The following is a 27,384-nucleotide window of genomic DNA, read 5'->3' as shown; positions in this document are numbered from 1 at the left end:
TCTTGCAGATGCAATGACTGGCAGGCAATATGGAATCTACCAAAAGTATGTAAGTGTGACTGTGCACAAATGCTTATTCACAGGTGTGGGTGGAGCACTGATGCCCTTAAAAACAGTAATCACTTGTGGACTGGGCAGTAATCAAGGGGGTTAGAAAGACACACTTCTCATGCCTAGGTATCAAAAACTGCCTACTCTCAGACATTAGAAGATGCCTCTTTTTCTCTTCACCTTACACCTTGTCCAGGCTGCTAGCACCCAGTCCAGGAAAGTTATGCTGTGTATGTAAGGAGATTCTTGCATCCTGCCTTTCTGACCTAGGAAAGCCTTTTCTCTAAACATCTATCTGCTTTCATGCTTATATTCATATTTCATGTGAGACTTGCAAGTGTTAGACATAATAAGAAAGAATGTACAGCAAACCATTTTAAAAGGAAGACTATAAATTATTTTGGCATTAGAACTATTAAATTGTATATTTCACTTTAGTAGAGAGCTGAGAAAAATTTTTTTTTGTTTCAAATAAAAATGCAATTTCTTAGCAGTATGAATGAGTTAGCAGAGTGTGGCATGAACTGATCAAAGAAATAAAATATTTTATTGCACCCTTCTGCTAGTGCTTTGCTGGAAATACATGACTTTAAAGCCTTTTTTTACAAAGCAGTTTGAAAGACAGGGATATAGCACATTGTTTGTCTTAGTAGACAGGAAAAAAGAATGATCAATGAAAGCAGGTGAGGATGAGAGGCTCTTCAGACCGTTTTCCATCCATATGAGTCCATTTACTCAAGCTTGGAACAAAGGATATCATTTTTCTTTCCTTTGTCTGTGTGTGTTATTTCATGTTATTAAATGAGATTTGAGTGAACTGAAGTAAATCAGCCAAAACCTAGCTTGGATTAGATCCCCTAATTCCTTATGCCCAGATTTTTTCCAGATGGTTTCTCATGTAGCCAGTTTAATACCAACAGTGTGTGACATGCTAGAAGAATATTTCTTAGACCAGTTCAGTCCTTGAAAGATAATTACACTTTCAGTTGCCATCACTGTTACTGTAAATGTGAAGATAACTGGGGTAGGTATATTGAAACCCAGCCCCCAACCAGCTCCACTTTCAGATAGCAGATAGCGCATTTAAGAACCTTCACACATTTTTGTTGTTATCTGTCTAGGTTGCTATACACGGTGTAACACTGACAGCAAACGGCTGCAAGTCAGTTTTTGGTTATATGTTAGGGAAAATATAAAAATTTTTACATTATGAAAAAGATTGCATGCTCATGTCTGTTTAAAAGGCCTGCATTCTCTGCTTTCCCACTTTCATCTGCAAGCTGAAGTACGTATTTTCATTCTACTACCCGCTTTCGATCTTTTTTATTGTACCTCTGACATTACTTATAGCATATTTTGCAGCTGGCTTTAAAAACGCATTAGCAGGCAATTGTAGATACCATATCAACAAATATGGAAAACAGAACAGGACTAGGGAAAAAGAAATGCCTGCAAAATCATGATTTGAGGGGAAAATACAAGTCTCATGAAGCTGCTTTTCCCCCAACTTTTTTATTTTAATGCAACTGTACTTACAGAAAATTTGCAAGAATGGTAGAGAGAACACCAGTATATATTTACCAGACTCACCACTTGTCACCATTCTTAATGTCTTGTCTCATATGGTTTTTATTGTTATATATATCTATATATATACACACACACATACATATATATTTTTTGCCTCTAAACAAGTTCAAAGGTGTACACATCATGCCCCTTTACCTCTAAATAATTTTGTATTTCCTAAATACAAGAATATCTTCTTACATAACCCCAGTAAAATTATCAGATTAGGAAATTAGCGTTGATACGATCCTATTGTCTAATCCACAATTTGGAGCCCTGGTTGCACAGTGGTTAGAGCTACAGCTACTAATCAAAAGGTCAGCAGTTTGCATCCACCAGCTCTTCCTTGGAAACCCTACATGGGCAGTTCTACTGTATCCTATAGGGTTGGACTCAATGGCAACAGGAATCCATAATTCATCTTCAAAATTTTCCAATTTTCCCAAGGATTAAACTGCATTTATTTGCCATATACAATTAGTCTCTAATCTGGGATATCATGAAACTACTTTTAAAACTGTGTATTTTAAAGATAATAGGGAACAACCATCACAACAAGCCAAGCGACCAGGAGCTATCCCATGGTCTCTGTGGGCCTAAACACCAGTTTCTATTGTAAATGCCTCTGGTTTTCTGGTAACTAACCTGCATCTTACAGATCTTGAATAGAAAGGATTTCAAATCCAAATACTCATCTGAAAATAAATCCCTAGAAATCTCTGAGCTTAACTGGTAAACTCACAAACAGTCTAAAGTTGCTTTCAGCTTCACTATATAGATTAAATTATAAACACATATGTAATCCTGAATAAAGTCCAGCAAGCTTCATGAATAAATGATGATTATTTCCTAATACATTTTTCTCATATAGATAATTGTTTGGAGTGCCTGATGTGATAAGTGAATATGTACACTCACCTGAGATCACTATTTTGGTATATTAAATAAAATACCAATCATTGTCAGGCATTTTCAAACTATAAGATCTTTTTTCTTGTAGTGTCTTGAGAAATAGAAAGTAGAATTGTCAGCTAAGCAGTAAATCAGTCATGGATATCACCTGGTATTCTCTTAGTAGTGTCTTGAGAGGAAAAGATAGTGTTCTATATCTTACACTATATAAGAAAATTAATTCAAAATGGATCAGTGACCTAAATATAAGAACTAAAACTCTTAGAAGAAAACATAGGAGTAAAACTTCAAGACATTGTTTTTGATGATGAATTCTTAGATATGACACCAAAAGCAAGAGCAGCAACAACAACTATATACATATATGTATATATATGTGTCTATATGTATATATGTGTGTATATATGTATATATATATGAATTAGACTTTATTAATGAAAATTTTTGGTGCATCAAAAGACTTTATCAACAAAATGAAGAGACAACCTACACAATGGGAGAAAATATTTGTAAACCATGTATCTGATGAAAGCTTAATATCCAGAATATATAATGATCTCCTACAAGTGAACAGCAAAAAGGCAAATGATCCAGTTTAAAAATGGGCAAAGGACTTGGAGAGACAGTTCTCCAAAGAAAATACATAAATAGCCAATAAAACCAAACCCAAACCAAACCTGTTGCCGTCGAGTCAATTCTGACTCACAGCTACCCTATAGGACAGAGTAGAACTGCTCCATAGGGTTTCCTGGTGGATTCGAACTGCTGACCTTTTGGTTAGCTGCTGTAGCTCTTACCCACTACACTACCAGGGTTTCCAAAAAATAGCCAATAAGCACATGAAAAGATACTCGAGGTTGTCAGTCATTTAGGGAAATGCAAATCAAAACCACAATGAGGTAGCACCTCACAGGATGGCTATTACAAAAGGAAAAAACAGAAACCAACAAGTGTTGGTGAGGGTGTATAGTGAATAGAAACCTCATACATTGTTGGTGGGAATGCAAAATGGTGCAGCTGGTGTGGAAAACCGTTTGGCAGTTCCTCAAAAAATAAAACACAGAATTACCATAACCAAAAACCAAACCCATTGCCTGACTAGTCAATTTCAACTCATAGAGACCCTATAGGACAAAGTAGAACTGCCCCATAGGGCTTCCAAGGAGTAGCTGGTGGGTTAAAACCGTCAGTCTTCTGGTTAGCAGCTGGGATCTTAACTACTGCGTCACCAGGGCCCCTAGAATTACCTACCATATGGCCCAGAAATTCCACTGCTAGGTATATACCAAAAATATTGAAAGCAGGGACTCAAACAGATACATACGTGTATGGCAATATTCATTGCAGCATTATTCATAATAGCTAAAAGGTGGAAACAACCTGAGTTATCTATCAACAGTTGAATGGACAAGCAAAATGTGGTATGTAATGCAATGGAATATTATTCAGCCATAAGGATAAATTAAATTCTGATACATGCTACAACATGGATGCTGAGCGAAATAAGTCAGACACAAAGGGACAAATGTTGTAGGATCTGACATAGATGAAATATCTAGAATAGACAAATGTGCAGAGGCAGAAAAGTTTATCAGTGGTTACCAGGATCTGGAGGGAGCAGGGAATGAAAGTTACTGTTGAAGGGGTACTGAGTTTCTGTTCGGGGTGATATAAAGTTTCTGCAAATGGATAGTGGTGATGGTTGCATAATATGGTGAATATAATTTATGTCACTGAATTGTACACATAAAAGTGGTTAAAATGGCAAACTGTTTGCTATATACATTTCACAGCAATGTAATAAATTTTAAAAGAAGATAGAGTTCTATTGTAGAATAAACCACACTAGGTTTAGAGTTAGGAATTCCTTTTCCCGTCATTTACTATCCCTGTGGCCTCATTTGTCTCGTCTGTAAAGTGAAGTGATTCGACCAAGTGACCTCTGGGCTTCTTTTTGCACTACAATGCTATGAGAAAGTGAGACATCTGCTTAAGGCCAAGGGGAAGGTAGGGAAAACACGACATCAGTTTAATCAATTATTACCATACCAGCTGATTCCTAAAAGTAATCCATTCAGTTGGTATACATTTACTCATTCGTAAAATGCCATTAAAAATACAGTCTCAGCAAGGACTAGAAGTCAGGAGGGGACAGGAAAGCTGGTAATAGGGAACCCAAAGTTGAGAAGGGACAGTGTTGACATGTCGTGGAGTTGTTAACCATTGTCATAAAACAATATGTGTACTAACTGTTTAATGAAAAACTATTTGTTCTGTAAACCTTCATCTAAAGTACAATAAAAAGAAAAAAAAAAATATAGTCCTGGTATGTGAGAAATTGATTTCACTCATTGTATGACTAAGACTAAAGTTTCCAATCTTATACCTTCCTTCTAACTCCACCCTACCTTTGTATTTATTTGCCATTAAAATGGGAACACCTCTTGACATTCCCAGTAGTTTACCCTGTTATCATTTATATCTTATTGCTGTTGTTGTTAGGTGCCCTCAAGATGACTCTGACTCATATCGACCCCGCATGTCACCGCAGAGCTTTCTTGGCTTTAATCTTTATGAAAACAGGTCACCAGTTCTTTCTGCCGTGGGTTCGAACTGACAACCTTTTGCTGAGCAGCCAAGGGCTTAACCATTGTGCCACCAGGGCTCCTTATCACTAAGCCCAATAAAATACACTTCAGTTAATCATTTGTGTGAATAAACATCACTCTGCAGCTTATCTCAAAACTTCACCTTTTTATCTGTATGTCGTCCTCTAACACTCAAAGCAGTTTTCTTCCAATTGTCAAGTAATTTACCATAGTTATACTGTTTCCTTTCACAGTTATCCAGATATCAGTATTATGTGAAAATGTTGTCTGCTTACACTTATCTGTTCAACAAACTGAAATATGCTCTATATCTCAAATTATTCTCATCATGAAAAAAAAAAAATTCTGAAGTCAGCCAAGCCTTTTTCTTTTTTTAAAAAAAAGTGTTTTTGATATTTTACTAAGCATACTAATGACTGATAGAAACAGATTTTCAGCATTTTATCCTGTTTTAGATAACTGGCATGTCTTTCTTGAGAAAATTATTTGAATATACTAACCCTAGTTAAAAATACTTGGTTTCAATTCACACTTAAAGTAAATATTTGGAATTTTTATGAGTGGCAAGTACAATTTAGTCAAGGCTTTATTATTTTATGATTATATTAAAATATTGTTCTCTTTCATCCACGAAGAGAAGAAGAATCAGGTCATAAAACTGAGAAGTCAGAATAATCGACTCAGATGATGTGAATAGCTGAGTGTTCATGTCAGGCAAGCTTACTCCAGAAAGCTGGGCTAAAGCCCCAGGCATGGCCTCCATGCCATCCAGCATATGGGATGTAGAAAACAGCTCCCAACACCTGGGAATAATACAAAATGCAAATAACTCCCATGAACACATTCGTGTTTGTGCCAGATTATCAAAGTATATAAACCACTCCCTGGGAGTACTAAATCAGGAACCTCTCCCATGTGTTTTAACTCTTTCAAGATTATCGGGTACCTTTTAATGATTTCCCTCTGTGGTGCATTAAGGGCTACACTAGCAGCAAGTTACAGGCTTCAATGTGGCTGCCAAAGTTGCCTGGCAATTTTTAAGTAGGGGAGAATTGTATCCTAGAGAGCTTCTTTAAAAGCCACAAAATCAAATACCTTCAACAGCCAGGTGGTACCACATGAGTGAAGCTTATGGTGAGGATCATAGTAAAAGAGAAATTCGATCCTCCCACTGAAAGGGGAGGCCATTCCTCTGCTCCAGCCAATGGTTACCATGTCAGAATGTGGACTCAGAGTCACCACCTCTCCCCACATTCCAAGAGAAGCTGGAAATTCAGGTTTTTGTGTGAAATCCCCTGAATATTAAATATCGTCAAGTTTAATTCCATTAAAAAAAATACTGTGTTATCACGCTAAATATGTCTGTGGCTCACTGGTTCATGAATTCTGAAACAATTCAAGAAGACGTTAGTATACTGGGGCAGCTAAATCTCCTGCTGACTTTAGTGGGATATGAACTACAAGTCTGGAGCTTTAAGGGAAAGCCCTACCTTTCCTGTGGATTTTCTATCTCCCACTTTCCCTACCATTTCCCCATCGGGGCAAGAATTTGCATATACTTTAAAAGTCCCTTTGAGAGTTTCAGGAAAATGTCATACCTCTCATCCTTTTTGTTTCTTTCCCAGTAAAATGGAGATTTCCAGTGTTTAGGCCTTTAGGATAGAGGACACGCCTTTACACAGCTCCTTTCTATGTTGACGCGTTAGTCAGCTGATGCATTATTCAGGCTATGCCACATAACACACTAACACTGCATTTTCAATACAACAAAATTTTCCTCTTGCTCTCATTATATGTCTAACTGGTCAGGAAGTGGATGTGTTCCATATGGGTACTCAGTGACCAGACTGACAGACTGCCTCTTCTTTTTAGGCTGTATCTCAAAATATGGCTTCCATGGACACCACGCCTTAGGAAGAGAGTGATAACAGGAATATATCAGCTTTATCAAGAAATGACACATATTACTTCTGTTCATGGCTCTTTGGCCAGAACTAGTCATGTGGCTCCAACTGAATTGCAAGAGATGCTGGGAAATATGAGATAGTGAATGAGATATTGGCTGAGCAGAACTGTTTCTGCTGTAATGTTTGCCTCACTATCAGCCTCAGTCTTGGGGCTCCCCAGAGTCCTTCATAGATGCCCAGATCAGTCTCTGCAGCTATGATATGAAAGATATCAAAAAAAAATCCTTCTAGCTTAAGCCTCATGAATAAAGGTTGGAGCTTGGGAACACTAGCATTTTAGAACTCAAAAGTTTAAAGGGTCCCCCTGTGTTATGGATTGAATTGTGTCCCCCAAAAATGTGCATCAACTTGGCTGGGCCATGATTTCCAGTACTGTGTGATTGTCTACCATTTTGTCATCTGATGTGATTTTCCTAGATGTTGTAAATCCTACCTCTATGATGTTAATGATGCAGGATTGGAGGCAGTTATGTTAATGAGGCAGGACTCAATCTACAAGATTAGGTTGTATCTTGAGTCAATCTCTTTTGAGATATAAAAAAGAGAAGCAAGCAAAGAGAAGGGGAGCCCATGCCACCAAGAATGAAGAACCAGGAGGGGAGCGCATCCCTTGGACCTAGCATCCCTGCACTGAGAAGCTCCTAGAGCAGGAGAAGATTGATGACAAGGACCTTCCTCCATAGCCAACAGAAAAGAAAGCCTTCCCCTTGAGCTGGCACCCTGAATTCGGACTTCTAGCCTCCTGAACTGTGAGAGAATAAATGTCTCTTTGTTAAAGCCATCTACTTGTGGTATTTCTCTTATAGCAACACTAGATAACTAAGATATCCTGTGTATGACTGTTGTTCCTCTTCTGTTGCCATGTCATTCCACAGCCTAGGAGAAAGAAGAATTCTTACTAACGACACTGCCTCGATCAAAACACAACTTCCCCACAATAATCCTAAACAGAACTCAGCCAAACATTGTAGAAAAGGATAATGAAGAATTTTCTGGTTGGCTCCTCCCTTGGATGGTACTATTCCTCAATTTCACATTGCTGGTCAGAAGAATAGCTCTCCTGTTAATGCTACCACGGTGTACAAGGCTATTTATAAAGGCTTGCACTTGAAGCAGAGGTTTAACTAATCTGAGCAGAAAGTTCTAGGAGTAGGACTGGCTTCAGGTAAAGCTGATTCACAACTCAAACTATGCAATTGGCACCCACACTTCCTCTTTAAAATTCTTCTGTTAGTCTCTATTATGGCTTTATTTTGAACTTAAGTGTTGGCCCTTAGCATTCCAGCTTACCCAACATGGAAGGTAGAGCTTCATAACTTCACAGATTCAAGTTTGACATATATATATATATATATATGACAATGTTTTCTGGCTCTCTTAAAACTCCTGAGGTTCACTCTAATTGGACCAGTTTAAGTATCAATCACATTGGCATCCCTGAACCTATCACTATGGCTTGTGATGTGATGATTGGTTTATATTCAAACCAAAAACAAGAGAAAGTTACCAGGAATAAAAAAAAAAGAAAAAGATGGTAGGGGGTAAATAATATTCACTACTCCTGGTATGTCAAAAACTAATATAATTATCTACATATTTCAATCATTTAACTCTACTATATTTTCAGTGGAAACCCTGGTGGAGTAGTGGGTAAGAGCTATGTCTGTTAACCAAAAGGTCGGCAGTTCAAATCTACCAGGTACTCCTTGGAAACTCTATGGGGAAGTTCTACTCTGTCCTATAGGGTTGCTATGAGTCGGAATCAACTTAACGGCAGTGGATATATTTTCATTTCTACCAATAAACATGATCTTTTCTTGTACCTGCTGACCTGGCATACTATAGAGTGGTGCAGTAAATTAGTTAATATGGCCCTTCTAGACATAGTCTTTGTGACTGTCACACAATAATTGGGTTGGAATATGCAAGTAAAGTGTATAGAACCTGTGATGGATTATATGTCAACTTGGCTGGGCCATGATTTTAATGATATAATTTGGCAGTTATGTAATGAGGTAGTCATTCTCCATTTTGTGATCTGATCCCCATTTTGTAGTGTGTTGTAAATCCTAGCCTCTATGCCTATGGTTATGGTCCCATTTGGGAGTGGTTTGTCCATTATGTTAGTGAGGCAGTTATATGTTAATGAGGATGGGATGTATCTCGAGTCACTGCCTTTACTAGGATCTGACTCATGTCACCACCCTTGCCACTTTTATTCAAGTCACACCCTTACTTGAGTCATACCTTTTATCTAACAAGAGCTAAAAGGAAAGAGAAACAAGAAGAGAGAGAGACCTCATTACCACTAAGAAGGAAGAGCCAGGAGTGAAGCATATCGTTTGGACCCAAGGTTCCTGTGCTTAGAACATCTTAGACCCAGGAGGCACAGAGAGAAAGCTGTAACACCAGAGAAGGTGAGAAGCAGTGAGAAGCAGCAGCAAAGAAATGGAAGCAACAGAGGCAGCAGAAAGAGGAGACTGACAAGCGATGATGCAGTGGGCTTCTCAGCCCACTGAGCAAGAAAGCTGAGCATCTTTAGGCCGGAGGTTTGCTGGCAGTATTGGGTACCTCTGGGCACTTGGCAGAGCTAGGCTTGCCCACTCATGGATCTAGAGAGCTGAGTGCCTTCGGGCTGAGACTTACTGGCAGAGTGGAGTGCCTCTGGGCACTTATCAGTGGAACTAAAGAGTTTTGTAACACTTGCCTGACCAGGACAGAGGCCAGGCCTGCCCAAGAGGCCCAAGGGGTGGAGGGGCTGAGGGCCTAAGAGGCCGAGGGGCCAAAAGGGAGAGATCCGCCTCTGGGTACGGCTGAGATGCCGTCCTGACAGAAGAACTGTATCCTTAGTATTGTGATCCTGAATTGTAACCTATTACTTCCCTAATAAACCCCATAATCGTGAATATTGTCTGTGAGTACTGTGTGGCCTTTGCAATGAACTATTGAACCTAGCAGAGAAGAAAAGAGTGCCACGGGAGGAATGGCTGGTATGGAAATTGGTGAAAAGGTTGGAGGGTGGAAGTATGTCTGACCTCTGCCTCATAAGAAACAGCTTTGGGCTGTTGATGCTGATAATGACTTTCTCCCCTCATGAAGTTAGAGGAAGTCAGACACTATCACTAAGCCACTTTTTAAAATATACTTAAAATCTCTGATGGTTAAAATTCTGCTAAAAGACTTTAACTCTTAAGATATATTTTGATCTACAAGTCTAGGCCTAATTAGTAAATAGAGAGGTGCTTTTTACTGAAGCCCCTATTTTACACTTAACATGGTGCTGTTTGTACATCTGGCAGCTTGCAGGTAGCTGGAAACAGGTTGGATGCCCTTGAAATGAAATGTAATCGCATGGTTACAATATCTGGATTGCTCATATATATTCAAGTATATATTGTTCATATATATGCAAGTCAAGAAGGTTGAGACAGAAGTGATTACTATCCAAGTATCTTTTCCCAAACTTTGTTCCTTTATTTGATTTATTTTACAAACACGTGTATACAAACATATTCCTTCTGAAAATTTTCCTTGTTTATTGAAAAGTCAACATTTACTTTGTTGGAAAAATAACACTGTACTAATTGCCTACAAATACCCAGCTTTCTCTTAGGTGTTAACTTTATAATCAAATAATTTAAGTTAAAAAAAGACCTTAGTGTGATATTTATATTCTGTAAGATCACATTTTAGGGAAAAATTAATCATTGCATATTGAGGTTTTTTTTTTTTTATCTTTAGCAGAATATGGAAGCATTTGTTTGGGAGGTCTCAAAATGATAATATGAAATATACACAGGAACAGTGGCCAGATGACTCTCAGGCATAATGAAATGAGGATGGGAGATGGGACTTAAATTATTTGAACTTGGAAACATACATTAACTCAGAGTTTTCCAAAGTATGTTCTTAGAACACTAATCTGCAAGGTTTATGTGATCAAACAAGCGGGGGAAAATGTTGTTTCTATGTACTCCTCTTGGAAATTAAAAATGTACATCGACATACTAAGTTTTCTGAGAAATCTTTAAGTAAAGAAACCTGTTCAACCATACCACAGAGTTTCTTAAATTTATCTTTGACCATAATAGTCTTTTTGCAAGAACAGCTATTAACATCCTGTAGAATCATAAGACGAACTCAGAGAAACACATTAACTCCTTTACAATGTTTAAAAAAGAACTCATGATGTATCCTTGTAAACATCCTTTCTACAAAATTTAAGCTCTTTCCAGTTTAATCAGTAGGAAAGGGAGCATTCCAATGTACAAATATTGATCACAACTATATATTTACTCACATTTCCCAGGTAAGAAGAAAGTTTCCTGGAAACGGCAGCATAAATGTTTGCCAAACCCTTGCATAAATCGATGTTCACTGTTGTAAATCATAAATCCATTAGCCAATGAGAGAAAATGTTTGCTTTATTCCCAAATTCACAATGAAAACCATTCGTAAGGTAATTCCTTTACTAACATGCTTATGCAAAGTAAAATAGTCTTAAATTTAACCTTTTCTAACATGTACTTTTCACAGTGAGTTCCTGACAAAGCAGAACATGAAAGAAAAAACAAACTTTAGTGACATTCATTGTAATCTGTCTAGGGTTTATTCACTGTGGTTTAGTCACTACTGTTTAACTTAGCTAATTTCTCAGAAAAGCTAATGTGAAAGTACTGCCTCATAAGTGTCCTTCCCCCAAGTTAAGTTTATTTGTTTACTGGATATTAATGATACAATGTTTTTGACATAACTTTAAAGTACATTATCATTAATATGATTTTATATGCTCCAAGTTTAAAAATAATTGCCTTTCTTATAAATACATGGGAACCCAAACTCATTTTATATTTGAATCTGGAAAATGATTCTGCTAAAGAAACTCATTTCTAACTTGATGAAATTTAGGGAATGCAAGTTTTCAGTTAGCAAACTATCAAAGTGACATGGCAAATCTGAGAAAGAAAGATGTAGCCCCAGGGATAAACCTTCATCTAAGCACCTTGTAAATACAAGAAAATCAATTTTTAACTACAGCATAATCAAATTTAAAGAGACAGCTTATCCATTGTCAGTTATCTAGTGCTGCTACAACAGAAATACCACAAGTAGACAGCTTTAACAAAGATAAATTTATTTTCTCACAGTCTAGGAGGCTAGAAGTTCAAATTCAGGGGAGGGCTTTCTCTGTCTGCCAGCCCTAGGAGAAGGTCGTTGTCATCAATCTTCCCCTGCTCTAGGAGCTTCTCAGTGCAGGTATCCCACATCCAGAGGACACGCTGTTCTTCTGGCTCTACTTTCTTGGTGGTATGAGGTCCCCTGTCTCTCTGCTTGCTTCTCTCTTTTATATCTCAAAAGAGATTGATTTAAGACACAACCTAATCTTGTAGATTGAGTCCTGCCTCATTACCATAACTACCTCTAATCCTACCTCATTAACATCATAGAGGTAGGGTTTACAACACCTAGGAAAATCATATCAGATGACAAAATCGTGGACAATCACACAATACTGAGAATCATGGCCTAGCCAAGTTGACAGATATTTTTGGGGGACACAATTCAATGGATGACAACCACATTACATTATTAGAAAATATACCTAACAACATTTTCATTATTGACAATTGAAGAATTCCAAAATAAAAACCACAAGATTACTTTTAAAAATAATGCTACACAAAAAGTAAATAAACTTACTGTAGAAAATTTGGAAAAGAAGAACCTCCCATCATTGTACTATCAAAATGACTACAATGCCTTGGCATGTTTCTTTTCAGTCTTACAGATCTTATTTTTCCGCTGAGAAGTAGAATATATGTACTTTGCCCTGTCGTTTTAAAACCAAATTAACATCATTTGTTCTCACATGGTTAAACAGAAATAAGGCTCTCACATGGTTAAACCAGAATAGTGTTTCTCTTAATTAAAATAACATTTTATTGTTGTTGTTTTATCCACTGCCAATAAAATTATGTACATTGCATGCAGCACGAAAGCTTGCAGTAGCCCATTGTGTGAATATGTACATTGATTTGAATGTTACTATGCTCTGTTACAAATATTTCTTAGGAAAACCAGCAAGTATTTTCCTTAATTTCCTTTCCTTAATTCTCTAATCAAAGCATAGTAAGAAGGTGACAGCTAAAGATAAGAGAGCCCCAATACTCTCTTATTCTAGTTGTTCTGTGAAATCGCAGCATTTCAAGAGAAATCATTCCAATAAAGAAGCCTTATCTGCTAAATAGACCTTAAATGTGTTAGAGGGATATACCTAAGCCACTCCCCACCACACCCTTTAGTTCCTTGAACCTTCATCAAGTAGTCTTTTCTGAACCTCCCTGCCTCTGTTTTCTGGACAACCTCCTCCACCCTGTGCCCTCTCCTGCCCTAAGGAGCTCTGGTACATGCAATGGAACACCCTGCTCTAACTGGAACCATGCCTAGACCACATTTTATTGACACACATTTGTGACAATCTCATCCTCCTACCTGATTCTCAGAATAGTATTTAAAAAACAGATCCCTGAAAGGTCCATTTATGTTTCTCTTGCATTTCAACTAATCAAAAAGATGCAGCTAAACATGATTTTGTGTGTTGCATACTTCCAGTATTTACATACTGTGATGGTTAAGGTTGTGTGTCAACTTGGCTGGGCCATGATTCTCAGTGGCTTGGCAATTATGTAATGATGTACTTTTGCAGTTATGTAATCATGTAACTTGACAGTTATTTAATGATGTAATTTGGCAGTTATGTAATGATGTAGTTATCCTCCATTTTGGGATATGATGTAATCACTTTCATGATGTGATCAGCCAATCAATTATAAGGGGAGTTTCCTTGGAGATGTGGCCTGCATCCAATATATATGGATGCTTTAGCAAAGCTTGCTGGTTTTTTCTCACTCTGGATCTTTTATGTAGCTCATCATTATCTAACCTCTGTTTCTTGGTACTTGAGCCAGTGGCCTGACGTATTGCCTGTGATCTTGGGCTTCATCGGCCTCTGCAGCCTGTGAGCCAGTAGGCTGCTATTTTACCTGCCAATTTTGGATTTGTCAGCTTCCACAACCTATGAGCCAGCAGTCTGCCTTCTGACCTACTGATCTTGGGTTTGTCAGCCTCTGCAGCTACATGAGTCAGGAGAAACTTCCTGCCTGACACCTGATCCACAGACTTGGGACTTGGCAGCCTCTCCAGCCATGTTGAGTCATTTCCTTGAGAAAATATTTCCATCTGTCTCTCTCTCTCTCTAAAAAAAAAAATATATATATATACATATATATATATATACGCATATATATATATACACATATATATACATATATAGGTATATATTTATACGTTTTACTGGTTTTGCTTCTCTAGAGAACTCAGCCTAAGACATTCGGTACCGAGAGTGGTTTTAGAGAAACAAAACTGTAAGAATGAGTTTTCTAAATTGGCTTTCAAGTCTAGTTGGTTTTAAAGATGTTCAGGGCTCTGCTTCCGGTAATAAAGAGGGTACTGCTAATCCATGGCATGAGGTGGCAAAACAATATGATCAAGTATTGGTGAGACACAAGACTCTGGGGATCACGTGTTTGATACTTTTGTACAATTTTGTCAGAATGAGAAGCATGAGGAAGCTAGGTGGTTGTTCCTACTTTTCCTAGAAAAAGTGATCAAAAAAAAAAGAGATGAGATCAGGGCTTCAGAGTCACAGATCAAGCACCACATAAAGAGCCTCAAAGTTTTTACTCGTGCCCTGAAAGAAAGCCTTGTTTCTTATAGTAACAGAGCTGATATTGTCAAAAATAACCCCAGAATCTTATCATAAGAGGGGCTGAATTACAATGCCAATTAAATTCTCAAACTCTGAACGGTGTCTAAAGTTGATGTGAGGGCATTGATTGGAAAGAAATGGGATCAGGAAACTTGGGATGGGGATATAATCAGGAATCAGGTGAGCCCCTAAATTTTGTTGAATCGTTCCTGCCAACAAAACCAGCTCTCTCACTCCCATCTGAAGATATGACACCATCTTTTTCTGTTAAGCCACCCTCCCCAGTAAAACCATTAGTCACTACACCTTCATCTGAGATTACCACAGCTGTGTCTGAAGAGCCTTTGTCTGAGATACTGACTGGGACAGTGTCTGAGTCATTGCCTGGGGCATCGCCAGAGGCAGATGCCTTTCAAGACATTGTGAAATGTTCTCAGAACATATCCCCACCACCCATTTTTGCTTCTAGACCTATAACTAGACTTAAGTTTCAGCGAGCCCCAAAAGGTGAAGTACAAAGTGTGACCCAGAAGGAGGTATGCTACATTCCAAAAGAACTACTAGACTTTTCTTATATGTACAAACAGAAACCTGGGAAATATGTACGGGAATGGCTATTAAGGGTGTGGGGTAATGGTGCAAGAAACATGAAGTTAGATCAGTCTGAGCTCATTGAGATGGGCCCAAGAAGCACAGATCCTTCATTTAATGTTTCAGCTTGAGAGGTTCGGAAAGGATCTAATAGTTTATTTGGTTGGTTCACCAAAGCACGGATTGCACAGTGGACTACACTAAACCAAGTTGAAGTTCCAGACATACCTGGTATGCTCTAAAAGAAGGTATCCAAACGCTTAGGGAAATCAGCAAGTTACAGTGGATTTTTCAGGTTAGATTCACAGACCCACACGTAGAGAGCCCAGAGGACATACTTTTTCCCAGATAGTGAGGAATAAATTTGAAGGGAGCCCCAGTATCCTTGAAGATTGCTGTGATTGCTATTTTATGTAAGTCAGATTTGACAGTGGGAACTGCCCTAACTGAATTAAGACACCCAACTATATTGGGACTGATTAGACCCCATGGTGGTAGAAGCCAAGTGGCAGCACTCAGTTGACAAAGACAAGGTGGACGTGCTTGCCATAATGGACAGTGGAGTCAAAGCAGTAAGCAGAACAGCCTGACTCGTATGGACTTATGGCATAGACCACTTAATCATGGTGTTCCTAGGAGTGAAATAGACGGGAAATCTGCTAAATATTTATTTGATCTGTATAAGGGGAAGAATTCTAGGTCAAGCGAACAGCAGTGTAACTCGAATTGCCAGAATAGAGAATCACGGCCCCTCAACCAGTTCTCAGACTTGAGCAACTTACAGGCCCACAACCTCTTGGATGAAGGGGAGGCTTTATCCCCTTGAGGAAAGACCCCACTACACATCCAAAGATGTTTTTTTAATTGTGTTTTAAATGAAAGTTTATAGTTCAAGTTAGTTTCTCATACAAAACTTTATACACGCACTGCTATGTGACCCTAGCTGCACTCCCCATACTGTGATAACACACTTCTCCTTTTCACCTCAGATTTCCCGTGTCCATTCAACTAGATCCTGTCCATTTATGCCTTGTCATCTCGCCTCCAGACTGGAGCTGCCCATTTAGACTCATATATCTACTTGAGCTAAGAAGAACACTCTTCACAAGTATTATTTTATGTCTTATAGTCCAGTCTAATTTTTGTCTGAAGAGTTGGCTTCGGGAATGGTTTTAGTTTTGGGCGAACAGAGATTCTGGGGGCCAAGTCTTCTGGGGTCTCTTCAGTCTCAGTCACACCATTAAGCTTGGTCTTTTTACTAGAATTTGAGTTCTGCACACCACTTTTCTCCTGCTCTGTCAGGGATTCTCTGGTGTGTTCCCCGTCAGGGTGGTCATTGGTGGTAGCTGCGCACTATCTAGTTCTTCTGGTCTCAGGCTGATGCAGTCTCTGGTTTACGTGGCCCTTTTGTCTCTTGGGCTAATATTTTCCATGTGTTTTTGGTGTTCTTCATTCTCCTTTGCTTCATATTGGTTGGGACCAACTGATGCATCTTAGATGGCCACTTGCTAGCTTTTAAGACCCTAGATGCAAATCACTAGTGGGATGCAGAACATTTTCTTAATAAACTTTGTTACACCAGTTGACCTAGATGTCCCCTGAATTCATGGTCCCCAGACCCTCACACCTGCTTCTCTGTCCCTCTAAGTCTTTGGTTGCATTCAGGAAGCTTCTTAGCTTTTGGTTTAGTCCAGTTGCACTGAATTTCCCTGTAATGTGTGCTGTCCTTCCCTTCACCTGAGATAATTCTTATCTAGTAGCTAGTTAGTGAATACCCCTGTCCCTCCCTGTCCACCTTTGTAACCATCAAAGAATGTTTTCTTCTGTCTTTAAACTTTTTCTTGAGTTCTTATAATAGTGGTCTTATGCAATATTTGTCCTTTCGTGACTGACTAATTTCACTCACTATAATGCCTTCCAGATTCATCCATGTTGTGAGATGTTTCACAAATTCATCATTGTTCTTTATCGTTGCATAGTATTGCATTGTGTGAATATACCATAATTTGTTTATCCATCCGTCCATTGATGGGCACCTAGGTTGTTTCTATCTTTTTGATATCATGAACAATGCTGCAGTGAACATGGGTGTGCATATATCTATTCATGTGACGGCTCTTATTTCTCTAGGATATATTCCAAGGAGTGTCATTGCTGGATCGTATGATACTTCTCTTTCTAGCTTTTTAAGGAAGCACCAAATCAATTTCCAAAGTGGATGTACCATTTTACATTCCTACCAACAGTGTATAAGTGATCCAGTGTCTCCACAATCTCTCCAATATTTATTATTTTGTGTTTTTTGGACTAATGCTAGCCTTGCTGGGGTGAGATGGTATCTCATTGTAGTTTTGATTTGCATTTCTCTAATAGCTAATGATCATGAGAATTTTGTCATATATCTGTTAGCCACCTGACTATCTTCTTTGGTGAAGTACCCGCTCATACCCTTTACCCATTTTGTAAATGGGTTATTTGTATTTTTATTGTTGAGGTTCTGCAGTATCTTGTAGAGTTTAGAGATTAGGCCCTGATCAGATTTGTCGTAGCCAAAATTTTTTTCCGAGTGTGCAGGTTGTCTTTTTACTCTTTTGGTGAAGTCTTTTGATAAGCATAAGTGTTTGATTTTTAGGAACTCCCATTTATCCAGTTTCTTTTCTGGTGTTTGTGCATTGTTACTTATGGTTTGTATTCTGTTTAGGCCATGCATTAGGGCTCCTGGCATGGTCCTACCTTTTCTTCCATGATCTTTCTCATTTTAGACTTTATATTTAGGTCTTCGATCCATTTTGAGTTAGTTTTTGTGCATGGTGTGAGGTATAGGTCTTGTTTTAGTTTTTTACAGATGGATATCCAGTTATGCCAGAACCATTTGTTAAAGAGACTGTTTTTTCCCCATTTAATGGACCTCGGGCCTTTGTCAAATATCAGCTGCTCGTAGGTAGATGAATTTACAGCTGGATGCTTTATTCTGTTCCATTGGTCTATGTATCTGTTGTTGTACCAGTACCAGGTTGTTTTGACTACCATGGCGGTATAATAGGTTTTAAAATCAGGTAGTGTGAGGCCTCCCACTTTGTTCTTCTTCTTCACTAATGCTTTATTTCTCTGGGGCCTCTTCCCTTTCCATGTGAAGTTGGTAATTTGTTTCTCCATCTACTTAAAAAAGAGTGTCGGAATTCACATCAGGATTGCATTTTCTCTATAGATCACTTTGGGTAGAATCGACATTTTCACAATGGTGAGTCTTCCTATCCATGAGCAAGGTATGTTTTTCCCCTTATGTAGGTCTCTTTTAGTTTCTTGTGGTAGTGTCTTGTAGTTTTCTTTGTATAGGTCTTTTACGTCTCTGGTTAGATTTATTCCTAAGTATTTTATCTTTTGGGGGGCTATTGTAAATGGTATTGATTTGGTGATTTCCTCTCGGAAGTTCTCTTTTTTGGTGTAGAGGAATCAAACTGATTTTTATATGTTTATCTTGTATCCTGATACTTTGCTAAAATCTTCTATCAGTTCTAGTAGTTTTCTTGTGGATTCTTTCAGGTTTTCTGTGTATAAGATCGTGTCATCTGCAAATAGGTATACTTTTACTTCTTCCTTACCAATCTGGGTGTCCTTTATTTCTTTTTCTAGCCTAATTGCTCTGGCTAGGACCTCCAGCACAATGTTGAATGATAGTGGTGGTAAACGGCATCCTTGTCTGGTATCCGTTCTCAAGGTCAATGCTTTCAGACTGCCTCCATTTAGGATGATGTTGGCTGTTGGCCTTGTATAAATGCCGTTAACTATGTTGAGGAATTTCCCTTCTACTCCTATTTTGCTGAGAGTTTTTTTATACGGAATGTGTGTTGGACGTTGTCAAATGCCTTTTCTGCATCAATTGATAAGATCATGTGGTTCTTGTCTTTTGTTTTATGTGATGGATTACATTGATTGTTTTTCTAATGTTGAACCATCCCTGCATACCTGGTATAAATCCCACTTGGTCCTGGTGAATTATTTTTTTGATATGTTGCTGAATTCTATTGCTAGAATTTTGTTGAGGATTTTTTCATCAATGTTCATGAGAGCTATTGGTCTGTAATTTTCTTTTTTTGTGGTATCTTTGCCTGGTTTTGGTATCAGGGTTATGCTAGCTTCATAGAATGAGTTTGTGAGTATTCCATCCTTTTCTATGCTCTGAAATACCTTTAGTAGTAGTGGTGTTAACTCTTTTCTGAAAGTTTGGTAGAATTCTGCAGTGAAACCATCCCGGCTAGGGCTTTTTTTTGTTGGAAGTTTTTAAATTACCTTTTCAATCTCTTATTTTGTTACAGGTTCATTTAGTTATTCTACCTCTGTTTGTGTTAATTTAGGTAGGTAGTGTGTTTCTAGAAATTTGTCCACTTCCTCTAGGTTTTCAAATTTGTTAGAGTACAATTTTCCATAGTATCCTGTTATGATACTTTTAATTTCAGTTGGGTCTGTTGTGATATCACCCATCTCATTTCTTATTCAGGTTATTTGTTTCTTCTGTTTTTCTTTTGTCAGTTTGGCCAGCAGTTTATTGATTTTGTTGATATTTTCAAAGAACCAGCTTTTGGTCTTATTAACTCTTTCAATTTGTTTTCTATTCTCTATTTCATTTAATTCTGCTTTTGTTTTGATTATTTGCTTTCTTCTGGTGCCCAAAGTCTTCTTCTGCTGCCCTATTTATATTTGTTCAAGTTGTAGGGTTAATGTTTTGATTTTGGCCCTTTCTTCACTTTGGATGTGTGCATTTATTCCTATAAATTGACCCCTGAGCGTCCCAAAGTTTCTGGTAGGATGTGTTTTCATTCTCATTTGATTCTGTGGATTTCTTTATTCTATCCTTAATTTCTTCTGTAAACCAGTAGTTTTAGAGCAAGGTGTTGTTCAGTTTCCATGTGTCTGATTCTTTTTCCTTGCTGTTTGTCCTATCGATTTCTACTTTCATGGCTTTCTGGTCAGAAAAAATACTTTGTAATATTTTGATGCTTTGGTTTCTATTAAGGCTTGCTTTATGGCCTAATATGTGGCCTATTCTGGAGAATGTTCCATGTGCTTTGGAAAAGAAAGTATACTTGTTTGCTGTTGGGTGGAGTGTTCTGTGTATGTCTATGAAATCAAGTTGGTTGACTGTGGCTTTTGGATCTTCCTTGTCTTTATTGAGCTTCTTTCTGGATGTTCTGTCCTTCACCTCAAGTGGTTTGTTGAAGTCTCCTATTATTATTGTGGAGCTGTCTATCTCTTTTTTCATGCTGTTAGAGTTTGTTTTATGTATTTTGGAGCCCTGTCATTGGGTGTGTACATACTTATTATGGTTGTGTTCTCCAAGTGTCTTGACCTTTTAATCATTATATAGTGTCCTTCATTATCCTTTGTGGTGGATTTTACTTTAAAGTCTATTTTTGTCAGAGATTAATACTGCCACTCCTGCTCTTTCTGAGTGTTGTTTGCTTGATATAATTTTTCCATCCTTTGAGTTTTAGCTTGTTTGTGTCTTTAAGTCTAAGGTGTGTCGCTTGTAGGCAACATATAGGTGGATTTTTTTTTTTTAAACCATTCTGCCACTCTCTGTTTCTTTATTGGTGCATTAATTCCATTTACATTCAACATAATTATTGATAGGTATGAGTTTAGTGCTGTCATTTTGATGTCTTTTTTTTTTTTGTGTTGTTCACAGTTTCTTTGCTCCACTTAATTTTCTGTGCTGAGTCACTTTTCTTTATGTATTTTCTGTTCATCTTTTTCATTGTTGTTGATTTTGTATTCGCTGGGTCTTTATGTTTTTCTTGTTTTTTTTTATTTTGATGTGTTGGATTGTTAGTTTCCTTTGTGGTTATCTTAATATTTACCCCTATTTTTCTAAGTTGAATCCAGTCTTTTATTTCTTTATATCAACCTGTCTTCCTTTCCATATGAAAGATCTATGATTACATTTTTTTAGTCCCTCTTTTTTGTTTTAATGTTGTCACCTTTTACATATTGACGTCTCTGTTTCCCTATTTTCAGCATGCCAACTTTGATTTGTTTTTGTGTCTTCCCTATCTGGTTGCTCTGTCCTGTGTAGTAGTCTTGGGTTGTTATCTGATGTTATTGATATTCTAACCGGAGGACTCCCTTTAATATTCCTTGTAATTTTGGTTTGGTTTTTGCAAATTCCCTAAAATTCTGTTTATCTGGAAATATCCAAATTTTACCATCTTATTTGAGAGACATTTTTGCTGGATATATAATTCTTGGCTGACAATTTTTTTCCTTCAAGTCTTTTTATATGTCATCCCATTGCCTTCTTGCCTGCATGGATTCAGCTGAGTAGTCCAAGCTTAGTCTTATTGACTCTGCTTTGTAGCCACTCATAAAATTCTCTTTTTATCTTTGGTTTTGACAAGTTTGATTATAATATGCCGTGGTGACTTTCTTTTGAGATCTACCTCATGTGGAGTTCAACGAGCATCTTGGATAGATATCTTCTCATCTTTCACAATATCAGGGAAGTTTTCTGCCAACAAATCCTCAACAATTTTCTTTTTATTTTCTGTTATCCCCACCCTGTTCTGGTATTCTAATCACTCGTAGGTTATTCCTCTTGATAGAGTCCCACATAATTCTTAGAGTTTCTTCATTTTTTAAAATTCTTTTATCTGATTTTTCCTCACATAAGTTGTCAAGTGCTTTATCTTCAATCTTACTAATTCTGACTTCCATTGCCTCAATTCTGCTCCTATTAAGTTGTCTAATTCTGGAATTTTTTTGTTAATCTTCTGGATTTCTGATTGCTGTCTCTCAATGGCTTCTTGCAGCCTATTAAATTTGTCATTAGCTCTTCTGTAATCTTCTTAAGTTCTCTATTGCTTTGTCTGTTTGTTTCTTGGCTTGGTCTGTGTTTTGTTTGATCTCCTTCCTGATCTTGTGAAGAGTTCTGTATATTAATCTTTTGTATTCTACTTCCAATAATTCCAAAAGTTCTCTCCCTCTGGAAAAGTTCTTGATTCTTTGTTTTGGGAGCTTGCTGAAGCCATCATGGTCTACCTCTTTATGTGATTTGATATTGACTGTTGTCTACGAGCCATCAAAAAGTTATTATGTTTATTTGTTTTATGTTTGCTTACTGTGTCCTTGCTTCTTGTTTTGTTTTGTTTTGATGTGCCCAGATAGGTTGTTCGTGTGAGCTAGTTTGATTATTGGCACCTTTGAAGCCCTAACTTCCTATCAACTGGTAGTTAGATCTGTTACTAGGTATGTGAGCCCAGGAGTCTGTTTAATTTTCTTGTTTGGTTTCAGCTCAGATATTCAGGTAGTCGGTCACCAAGTTTGTGGTACAGACTCTCACCTACAGTCCTAGATGGGCAGGGGTGATAGGTATAGGCATAGGTGTCTGGCTGCAGTAAGGTGTCATGTGCTGAGCAATGCAGGGGGCTGACAGCTTCCCCTGCATGTCTGGGAGGAAATCATGTCCCTGTTCTCTAGAGCGCATTGTGGGTAGGTTTTGCAGTCAGACTATGGGCACCTAATGCTGTTGGTTGTTAAGGACTGGGAGGCACCACTTATTCTTAGACCCCTGTCACGGGTGGCTAGGTGACATGGGTGGAGCCACCAGTCTTCAGGCCACTGATGTGAGTAGGTGAGGACCCTGCTTAATGGGCTGACAGTTGAAGTTAGACTTCAAGTATATACCCTGTTGTACTGTGCTAATGAGGGCCTACACTGTTGAAATGGGCCCACACAAGTCTATGCAGGGGTGAAAGGCATTCAAAGTCCTTGGACCCCTTATGCCTGTGTCTAGGCAAAGGAGTTGCACCTACCCTAAGTTCCTGGCTTAGAGGAGCTGGCAGGTTATTTATTCCTGTTTGTTAATTTGTTCCCTCTCAGTCTAGAGAATGGCTCAGGGCATGTGACTTGTCCTTACTTCTGGCCCAGGGGACCCAGCAATGGCTGAAGTTGGCCCAGGACCCAGTGCAGAGCAGGCAGGGGCCAGGTAAATGGGAGAGAGATTTTTCCCAAAAGGTGTGTTTTTTGATCCACACGGTAGGATAGACACATGTACTTATCTTTTGCTGATTGAGTGCCGCTTTTCACTGGTTCTGGAGGCTTGAGTAGACTCTCTGCTGCTCAGTCCCTCCCAATGTGGAAAATGCATCCCAGGCACCACTGCTTGCCTCACCACGTGTGCCAGCTGCAGGGTATCTGTTCCAGCCAGGTCAGGTCTGGCAACTCCTCACTGCTTCTGAACCACCTCTCCCTCCTCGTTGCACTCAGTCCAATTCCTCACCTTTGCCTTTGATGTTCAGGGCTCCTTGATTGTCATATATAATCAATTCACTTGTTTTTTTTTGGGTCTTTGTTGTAAGAGGGACCACAGGAAGTGTCTGACTACTCTGCCTTCTTGGTCCTACCTCCCACTTCCAAAGATTTATACTGTTAATCTTTCTATCAGCCTACTCCAAAAGGATCATAAAAGCCTACCTAGCCTTTTATGAGAATGACTATTAATTGGAGAAATGGAAATAATCACTCTTTTTGGGGATTACTGAATACTGGCTCTGAATTGACAACTAATTCCAGGAGACCCCAAACATCATTGTGACCCACCAGTCAGTGTGGATGTGTACGGTGTTCAGGTTATTAATGAAGTCTTAGCCCAGCTTCATCTCACAGTGGGTCCACTGGGTCCCCAAATGTATCCTCTAGTGATCTCCATAGATGTTGAATGAATAATTGGAATATATATACCCAACAACAGGCAGAACCCCTTCACTGGCTCCCTTACAAGAGTAGTAAGGGCTGTTATGGTAGGAAATGCCACATGCAAGCCACTAAACTGCCCCTACCTAGGAAAATAGTAAAGAAAAACCAATACCACATTCCTGGAGGGATTGCAGAGATTACTTTCGCCATCAAGGATTGAAGGATGCAGGGGTGGTGATTCCCACCACATCCCCATTCAACATATCTATTTGGCATGCGCAACAAACAGATGGATCTTGGAGAATGACTGTGTATTATTGTAAACTTAACCAGGTTATGTCTCCAATTGCAGCTGCTTTCCCAGTTGTGGTTTCATTGCTTGAGCAAATTAATACATCTCCCAGTACCTGGTAGGTAGCTATTGATCTGGCCAATGCCTTTTTCTCAATGCTGGTTTCAAAGGAGGAAACCCTAATGACATAGTGGTTAAGTGCTATGGCTACTAACCAAAAGGTCATCAATTTGAATCCACCAGGAGCTCCTTGGAAACTCTATGGGGCAGTTCTACTCTGTCCTGTGGGATCGCTATAAGTTGGAATCAACTCAATGGCAACAAGTTTGGTTTTCTTCTTTGGTTTTGGTTTCAAAGGAACACTAGGAACAGTTTACCTTCAGCTGTCAAGGCCAGCAAAACACCTTCACTGTCCAACCTCAGAGGTATATCAGCTCTGCAGCCCTATGTTATCATTTAGTCTGCAGGGACCTTGATAGCCTTTCCCTTCCACAAGGCATCACACTGGTCAATTGCATTGATGACATTATGCTGATTGAACCTAATAAGGAAGAAGTACAAATGACTCCAGACTTATTGGTAAGACGTTTCTGTGCTAGAGGGTGGGAAATTAATCCAATAAAAATTCAGGCATGTCAACACCTCAATGAATTTTCTAGGGGCATGTCAAGATATTCCTTCTAATGTGAAGGATAAGTTATTTTATCTGACCCCTACCACAACTAAAAAGGAGACATAACACCTAGTGGGCCTCTTTGGATTTTGGAGACAACATATTTCTCATTTGGGAGTGTTCCTCTGGCCTATTTATCAAGTGAATTGAAAAGCTGCTTGTTTTGAGTGCGGACCAGAAAAAGAGAAGTCTCTGCAACGGGGTTAGGTTGCTGTGCAAGCTACTCTGCCACTTGGACCATATGATCTGGCTGATCCAATGATGCTTGAAGTGTCAGTGGCAGATAGAGATGCTGTTTGGAGTTTTTGGCAGGCCCCTATTAGTGAATCATAGTGCAGAAGCTTTGGATTTTCAAACGAAGCACTGTCATCCTCTGCAGATAGCTTCTTTCCTTTTGACTTGTGACTGGGCCTTAGTAGAGACTAAACACTTAACCACGGGCCACCAGGTCACCATACAGCTTGAGCTTGCAAACATGAACTGGGTGTTGTCTGAACAACAGAGCCACAAAGATGGACGTGCATAGCAGCACTCCATCATTAAATGGAAGTGGTATATACGAGATCAGGTCCAAGAAGGACTTGAGGGCTTGAGGAAGCTGCATGAGAAAGTGGCCCAAATGCTCATTTTCTTCACTTCTGTCATATCACCTGCACTCTCCCAGTTTGCACCTATGGCCTCATGGGGAGTTTCTTACGACCAGTTGACTGAGAAAGAGAAAACTCGGGCCTGGTTTACAGATGGTTCTGCAGGATATGCAGGCACCACTTGGAAGTGGACAGTGGCAGTGCTATAGCCCCTTTCTGGGATCTCCATCAAGGTCAGTGATGAAGGGAAATTCTCCCAATGGAAAGAATTTTGGGCAGTGCACCTGGTTGTTCACTTTGCTTGGAAGGAGGAATGGCCAGATATGCAATTATATACTATTTCATGGGCTGTAGCCAATGCTTTGTCTGGAAGGTCAGGGACTTGGAAAGAATGTGATTGGAAAATTGAAGACAAAGAGGCATGGGGAAGAGGTACTTGGATTTACCTCTCTGCATGGGTTGAAGAAGTGAAGATATTTGTGTCTTATGTGAATGCTCACGAAAGGGTGACCTTGGCAGAGGAAGATTTTAACAATTAAGTGTATAGGATGATGCATTATCTGGAAACCAGTCATCCTCTTTCCCCACCCACTCCTGTCATTGCCCAATGTGCTCATGAACAAAGTAGTCATGGTGGCAGGGATACAGGTTATGTATGGTCTCAGAAACTTAGACTTCCACTCACAAGGCTGACTTGGCAACAGCCACTACTGAATGCCCAATCTGCCAGCAGCAGAGACCAACACTGAGTCCTTGATATGGCACCATTCCTCAAGGGTTTCAGCCAGCAACCTGGTGTCAGGTTGATTACATTGGATCATCTCCATCATGGAAAGGGCAGTGCTTGTTCTTATTGGAATAAACAATTACTCTGGATATGGATTTGCCTTACCTACATGCAGTGCTAATGCCAAAAGTACCATTCGTGGACTTACAGAATGGTTTATCCATTGTCATGGTGTCTCACACTACATCACCTTGGATCAGGGACTCACGTCACAGCAAATAAAGTGCAACAATAGACCCTTGCTCATGGAATTCACTGGTCTTACCATGTTTCTCATCATCCTGAAGCAGCTGGCTTGATAGAACAAAGGAATGGCCTTCCAAAGACACAATTATGGTGCCAGCTAAGTAGCAATACCTTACAGAGTTGGGGCAATGTTCTCCAGGAAGACGGTTATGCTCTAAACCAGTGCCCAGTATATGGCTTTATTTCTTCCATAGCCAGTATTCATAGGTCAAGGAATTAGGGGTGGAAATGAGAGTAGCACAACTTACTATTGCCCCTAGTAACCCACTCACAAAATTTTCACTCCCTGTCCCTGCATCCCTGTGCTCTGCAGGTCTAGAGACCTTAGTTCCAATGGGTGGAATGCTCCCACCTGCAGACACAACATGGATTCTGTTGAATTAGAAGTTAAGAAAGCCACCTGTCACTTTGGGCTCCTCATTCCTCAGGATCAATAGGCAAAGAAGGGAGTTACTGTATTGGCTGGTATGATTTATCCTGATTACTGTGGGGGAAGTCAGATTGATATTATATATAATATTAATAAAGAGTGGTATGTCTGGAATACAGGAGATCCCTTCAGATGTCTCTTAGTACTACCATGCCCTGTGTCTAAAGTCAAAGGAAAACTACAGCAACCCGATTCTGACATGACTACTAAT

At 39.0% G+C, this 27,384-nt stretch overlaps 1 protein-coding gene across 1 annotated transcript in view; it reads left to right on the top strand.

Moving 5' to 3' along the window:
• MACROD2 (mono-ADP ribosylhydrolase 2) overlaps nt 1-27,384 on the top strand; it is a 2,703,848-nt gene that overhangs the window by 1,986,149 nt on the left and 690,315 nt on the right. The gene's annotated exons all lie outside the window — the stretch shown is intronic.

The sequence above is a fragment of the Trichechus manatus genome, unplaced genomic scaffold, assembly GCF_000243295.1.
Source record: "Trichechus manatus latirostris isolate Lorelei unplaced genomic scaffold, TriManLat1.0 scaffold00042, whole genome shotgun sequence".
NCBI classification, from domain to species: domain Eukaryota; kingdom Metazoa; phylum Chordata; class Mammalia; order Sirenia; family Trichechidae; genus Trichechus; species Trichechus manatus.
Note: the sequence above shows the minus strand (reverse complement) of the source record. Positions and strands in the feature narration are given on the sequence as shown.